The sequence below is a fragment of the Poromitra crassiceps genome, assembly GCF_964638095.1.
Source record: "Poromitra crassiceps genome assembly, chromosome: 5".
Classification (NCBI taxonomy): domain Eukaryota; kingdom Metazoa; phylum Chordata; class Actinopteri; order Beryciformes; family Melamphaidae; genus Poromitra; species Poromitra crassiceps.
This window is the reverse complement of record NC_139642.1, coordinates 13,556,742-13,564,283: the sequence shown is the minus strand read 5'-3', so window position 1 is coordinate 13,564,283 and position 7,542 is coordinate 13,556,742.

The following is a 7,542-nucleotide window of genomic DNA, read 5'->3' as shown; positions in this document are numbered from 1 at the left end:
GTGGCCAAGTTTCTCCTTCTGAACAGCCGAAATTTTCTGCACAATCTTTTCAAAGTCCAAGTTGATTGATCCTGAGGGTGTGGAGGACAGGCAGGCGCGGTGTCGAGTTATTATAGGTCGTTTTCCAGAAAACGGGCAGAATATGTTAATTGAAGTGTTCTACACTAATCCTTCTCTTTGTCGACACAGCTCCCCTGAAAACGGCTATAGGCTGGCCCTATATTGGCATATAGGCTATATTTTTTTAATTGAAAAGTAAAGTAGACTAGTTATAGCCTATAACTAAATTAGACTCACGCGCATATAAGGGCGTGGGGCAACACCTACAGTATGAACACAATTTCCTACAGTTTTAGCCCTACATATTATCAGATTAAATAAATTAGAATAAAACACTCTTTGAAAATAAACCAAAACAAATTTTATTGCCGACTGGCGCATGCCAGATTGGCAGCGAAGATCCGTGTGTTTCAAACTCCTCCCTCTTCAATTCTTGATGGATTTAATTAATTTAAATTGCCATAATCTCGAGATTGATCATTCACAGATGATCTTGTACAACCAAATGCAAACGTCGGGCCGTGCGTTGTGCAATATGAAGACATTTGGATTCAGGTGTGTCCAAACGCCCTCCGCCGTGCCCGTGGCCATACAGCATAAATTATTCTTATTGCCGTTATTAAGCAGAGGACGTCAGTTGATTTGCCAATTAGGGAGTACTTATATGGTAAGTAGGCTATGATCACATGTGGTCTCAAACATCAAGTGCTTTCGTAGGCTATGGTTACTTACATTTTTCTTCCATAAAAGCATATATTATTCCCATGTTGCGAAGTGAGCTATAGGTGACGAGAGGCGCACTGTGCATGTGCAGCCATGTGCAGCCAATCCGCACATAAACCCACACATCACACACACAAAATCGCTTATTTACTAGATGGAGATGTGTGAAAATGTAATTCTAGCCATTTCAATAGAGGCCTATATCAAAATTGTGCTGGTGACGGGCAGATCGGCCTAGAAGCTTTCATCTTGCTGCGCACCCGCGTGGAGCTGCCTGCCGACTCCATATCCAAGTGTCCCTCCAACTTGCAAAGTGCAAAATCCATGCTGCGTAATATGAATATAACTCCTATGCTATATCTTCGATTCTTAATCAATGTATTTAGTTGCCTAGCCTAATTTTCGGATTGCGGCTGTGTCAACCAGCGCATGGCTTGTTGAGATGAGTATATGACCACTTGTCTTGCCGACAATCCTTTCTCAGAGGAATATACTGTTAATATGTCAACAGAAGTGAAAATAAAGTGTCGGGATATTTGTAATAAAATCAGAACATCGCGGCATTTTGAAATAATGGACATCTCGTTAACAGGATGGCTATTGTATTTCTCTTAACCCTTGTACCCCACTAACTTTGTTAGCACTAAGCACAGACTGGTCCATGGTCTTGATATTAAACATAAGGCTAAATAAGGCAGACACAAAACTAGCCTACTTTTTATTTAGCTGCCAGCCATATTTACAGTATATGATTACCAATAGCCTATTTAAAATTCCTATTTGAAAGGTTGAATGCTCCATCGTTTCAGGGGGCAGCCCATATAATCCCACAACAGTCTATTTCAGAATATGAAAATATCGATATACTATAGCCTATATCACCTGCAATGGGGAATTCCAAGCGTCTGCGTTTTCCCCATGTCCACACTCCAACTCTACCCTGGATTATGGTGATGAAGACAGGTCAGAGAGCCGGAGACCTACGTTTCATCAATAGAGGTAGTGATAGGTGCAAACAAAGTGCCGACCCATTAAATACGAGGTAACAGGACACAGAGACACATGCAGGCATTGTCACTGCAAAGGTCCCAATGCGCTCTGGCATATGGATGGGTGGGTACGATAAACTGAAGCCATATGACATTGATATCAATACAGTTGCAACACTTCAGAAACTCACGTTCAATCACATTCCAAGGATATAGCCTACCACTGACTGAGTGGAAGACTGAGCTATGTCCAGTATGTAGGCTACAGACTGTACTGTAAGTGTGCTAGGAACGAAAGATATTTCTAGTCATCATTAAATCAGAGTCCTACTGTACCTGCGCTGCAGAGTAACATGAAAAGCATCAGCATGGGATCCATATCCAGTCAGTCAGGAGTCAGAACCAGCCTGTTTGTCTGAACCAGCCTGTCTGTCTGAACCAGCCTGTCTGTGTCATCTTAACTTGGTGTCTCTTGGTCTTCTGGCTCTTTATGTTTAGCACTCAGCTCTCCTCTGCTGTCAGGTGGTGTTTGTGGTTGGTGTGGTTTCTGATGCAGCCCTCCTCACTCGCTGGCTGCACTGACATGAAGCTGCAACTCTAGCCTGCACAGTGACTTCCTTCCATATTTTTTTTATATCATTATTTTGTTAATTTAACATAACAAAAAAGAAAAACACAAAAAACACAAACATTGACCAAAAAAGAAAAAGAAAACCCATAAATACACAAGCAGATTCACTCAAAACATAATCCCCCTCCCCGCAGGACCCGCCCACCCACAAAGATATGAGTTCACAAAACTATATGATATGCCCTTCAGCTAAAGAAAAAGACAAACGCAAAAGCCACCATGGTGATGCCCATGGCCCACACATTGCTTCAACAAATGTATTCCAAGCTGTAATGTTTTCTTTCTCACAATAACAAGACAAAACGCACAAGACAATGTACTACAAAGACATACTGTACAATCAAGACAAGACAGACTGATGGACCATAAATAAGGAAAACAATAAAAAACTACAACGACCGCAACACGGACTTATGCCTCCGCCATTAGTTAATTATTAAGTCCAAATCGCCATTTGAGGCAAATTGGAAGAAATTCCGTCAAGGCGCTCCTATGATGTGCATTGGAACAAGCTACCTTTACTTATAAAAAGTACCGGAAACCAGCATCTTTAAAAACAAGGCCAGGTCGAAACCTGGCATAGGCCCGTGTGCTGCTAATTTGAGTGGGAAGAGGGAGAGGATTTGCTAGTGTAACAGACTGTTCTGTATATGTGAATGTCTACTCTTATTATGATTCAGTGCCATTGAACTTAGGCTACTTCAATGATTGCAGTAGCCTAATGGTACAATGTCTGTATGTAGTCAACGACTAACTGTTAAATCAAAATAAACATCAACAAAGTTTATTTACCCTGTTACGTTGGCAGGTCGGGTGAACACCATTAAGATGACAATACTACCACGTTTCTTATATTTATTCCAGATTATCCCTATTTTACTAACCAAGTCCTGGTTCAGACAATTGAATAGTCATATCACCACCTTCATCTGGGGCAATTCCACCCCACGAATAAAAAGAGCCTGTTTGGAAATGCCTAAATACATGGGGAGACTGGGTCTACCAATCTTCTTATTTTACTACTGGGCAGCAAATATTACCAAATTAAATTATTGGATCTCAATGTACGAAACCAAAGAAGGACCAGCCTGGGCTTCAATGGAAGTTGCATCTAAGTCGTCACCTTCACTCATCACTACACTATGTTGCCCTTTGCCTCTCGGTTTAAGTCTTCAAACGCTCAGCCCAACTGTTAGGAACTCCATCAAAATATGGTGTCAATTCAGGAAACATTGTAATTTCAGTCAGGCGAGTACTTTTCTCCCACTAGTTAACAACCATTTGTTCCCCCCATCCCAGATCGACACCGTCTTCGAATCATCTTGGTATAGGAATGGGCTGGTATTTGTCAATGACCTCTATATTAAAGGTACATTCGCTTCATTTGAACACCTGCAGGAAAAACACCATATTCCGAAGAATCATTTTTTCAGATACTTGCAGGTGCGTAGTTTTGTTAAGAAACACTTTCAATTTCCTACCTTACCACCTAAAACTGTAGTAGATATTATATTAGAATCCTATCCATATGGGAGAGGGAGGGTATCTCAAATATATAAGACAATACTGAATATTAGCCCCCCTTCAAGAGATAATGTTAAGCTGGCTTGGGAGGAAGACTTGGACCTCACACTCTCCGATGAGACGTGGGAACATAGCCTAGAACGTATACATACCACTTCGCTCTGCATAAGGCATGGTCTCATCCAATTCAAAGTTGTGCATCGACTACATTTCTCAAATGAGAGACTGTCCAAAATATACCCTGGCGCCAGCTCTGAGTGCCCGAGATGTCACCATAGCCCAGCTACATTAGGTCATTATGTTCTGGGCGTGTACTTCACTAGAGAATTTCTGGACGAGAATTTTTCAGGCAATATCTTACATCTGTGGTGAAACAGTAGATCCCGGTCCCACTGTCGCTGTCTTTGGGGTGTTTCCAATTGAAAAAAATTCTGCTCTCCAGGCAAATGCTACAGCTTTTGTATCTGATAGAGAAAATTTACATCACATTAGCCTTTATTTGGACAATCACTAGTTATTAATATATTCATATACATTTCCATTTTAGTTACATATAGTTATGACACAGACATACCTCATATTTAGATGACCTGTGTACATACACAGATAGACATCATATTTGGATAACCTGTGTACATACACAGATAGACATCATAGTTAGATGACCTGTGTACATACACAGACAGACATATTTAGATAACTTGTACCTTACATTTGCAGCTCCTCTCTATCGCACACTGTGCCCTGTCACCTTGCCACGGTGCTCTCTGCAGGGCCAGAATAACAGATAGGTTGAGTCTACAGAATGGCCTTCAAGTGTGCGTCAAGACATGTAATCTGATGTGCGTCAAGACATGTAATCTGATGTGCGTCAAGACATGTAATCTGATGTGTGTCCTATAAGTATCTTTGAGTTTCTGTTCAATGTATGTAAGCCTGTGTATCCATCCGTGAATATACAAGAGTGCATCTCTTGGCCAAGATCTATGTTCAATACATCATATCAGACGACTTCTTCTGACTCCTGGCTCCATCATTTCATTTCAACTGGTTTCCTTCAAGTGGTTCACTGTTTACCTTTTGGCTGTGGAATTTCATTCTCTATCAGTATCGCTGCTGGCCCGAAGGCTAATCCTCCTGCAGTGGAAGTCAGCTAAACCTCCGTCATTCAAACAATGGGTTAAGGAAGTGCTTTCTATGATTCCATTAGAGAAGTTGAGGTACAATCGAAGCAACTCACGAGATAAATATGTCAAAACCTGGGCCCTTTTTATAGAATTTGTTGAAAGTATATCTCTCTCTTGATAAAATATTTTCTCATACCATGACACAATTGTATACAGGAGCCAGCCAGTTGGATTCAATAATGTTGTAAGTTGGAGGTACGGTGGTGCAGTGGTTAGCACTATCGCCTCACAGCTCGAAGGTCGTGGGTTCGATTCCCACCTGGGGACGAGGTGAGCGCTGAAGGAATGCGTGCCCGTCCACACACCGCATGTCCTCGAGTGCCCACCGCCCGGGTGGGGTCGGCAAAATGGCCTTTCTGTGTGGAGTTTGCATGTTCTCCCCGTGCCTCCCGGGGGTCTCCTTCATATAGGAACCCCCTTCACAAAAACATGCAACATCCTGGTTGCTAATGTGGTTCCTCCTCTGATCATTAAGGGCGCCTGTTCAGAGGGAGGGGAACTGGATGGAATAGCGTGAACCTCCCACGTGCTATGTCCTACTGGTGAAGCTTCCTCTGGCAGGTGAAAAGAAGCGGCTGACTGACTGCCCATGTCTCGGAGGAAGCATGGAATCAGTCTCGGCTCTCCCCAGATCGGCAGAGGATGGAGTAGCAACCAGGAATGAGCAATCAAATGAGCACTAAACGGGGGATAAAAATGGGATAAAAAATCGGGGGGGGGGGGAAAAAACATTAAAAAAAAAAAAAATGTTGTAAGTCTAACGTTCAAACACCTAATGCAATGTATACCTGCTGTAACCAGACCACTGATTTTTCCTTTCAATTTCTTTTTTTTTTTCTCCTTTTGTATTCACCCCACCAAGGCCTTGGGGTGGAAGGGGGGAGGGGGGGATTCTATACCTGTAAACTGGAAAATGATAAATAAAGTGTTGGGAAAAAAAAAAAGTTTATTTAGTTTTCATATTTAACTGGATTAATTATAAATAACTAGCCTACACTAATAATAAATACATGTTATTTTCTCATTTCAAGTAAAATAATGGCTGCATTTAAAAAGAACATACAACAGAGTGCTTTGGGAAAATGTGCATCTTAACTCATTCATGGCCAGTTTAGGACTGCCAATATTTAGCACAGGCCAAAGATTTTCATAATTGTTGGTCATCTTTCAAGACCCACAGTAAATTATCTATTAGCACCAGAGTGATTTGCAATACCTCAAAATGAAGATGTACGTCTCTGGGTTCACCAGGAAAAAAAAGAGTGAGCTTTTAGCATGTTCTGTACTCTACTTATAGCCATTTATATACACCCTGTTTTCACCAAAAAGGTCTCTCTGAGAAAAGAAATTGCAGAAAATGGCATTTTTGTACAGCACACAATCTCAGGCAGAACTCGCTCTCAATTCTTTTATTTTGAACTGTATTGACATCAGACATGTAAATATTATTCGTTATGACACAAATGACCAAAAAAAAAATATATATATATATATATATATATATATATACATGAAGTGCTTTACATTCAACAATACAGTTTACTCAGTGTGAGTGAGTGTACAGACACACAGACAGACAGACAGACAGACAGACAGACAGACACACACACACACACACACAGACACACAGACACACACACACACACACACACACACACACACACACACACAGAGAGAGAGGGAGTTCTGTCCATCGCACCTCCTTCCAAGGGAACACTATTGATCGCCCTGCAAATTAGCATAGGAGAGGAACACCCATCTGGTCTGAGATCAGCGTCTAGCCTCCTCTGCCTCACATCGTTTTCCTCCTCTCGTTCGAGCTGGGACGAATGCTGCGACACAGGAACGGGTCCGGCTTGGCTTTGGGACCAGGCGCTGGATCCGGATCGATCATGTTCGTTACGGGTTTGACTACTGCGAACAACTCAATCCAGGTTCGCCCTGCAGCAAGGCGAGCAGTGCAGCGCGCCGAGGGGCGTTTCAATGGCGTTTCTCCTCTCTACAAGGAAGCGCGTTTCTCTGTTTTTCCTCCTGCTCATTTCAAAACAACAGCTGCGGTATGTGTTTGATTGCGTGTTGTCGGCTTGACTTTGAGGCAGGGACCTGATACCATGTCACAGGCTGGGGAAGTGTTTGAACTACGCGCTGCACTAATAAAAACAAAAACACGTCAAACACGTCATTGGCGGGGAGGGCTATTTCTGATAACACGTCAAAGACGTCTTTGGCGGTGAATGAGTTAAAAGTGCTTTAATTTGAGAAAAACATCCCCTTTTCTTCCCTTTACACCACCTTTTCTATTGAGAGAAGTGAGCTCCCTATCTATCTATCTATCTATCTATCTGTCTGTCTGTCTCAATGTATCTATCGGTCTGTCTGTCTCTATGTCTGTCTGTCTGTCTATCGATCGTTCGCAATACAAACGTCA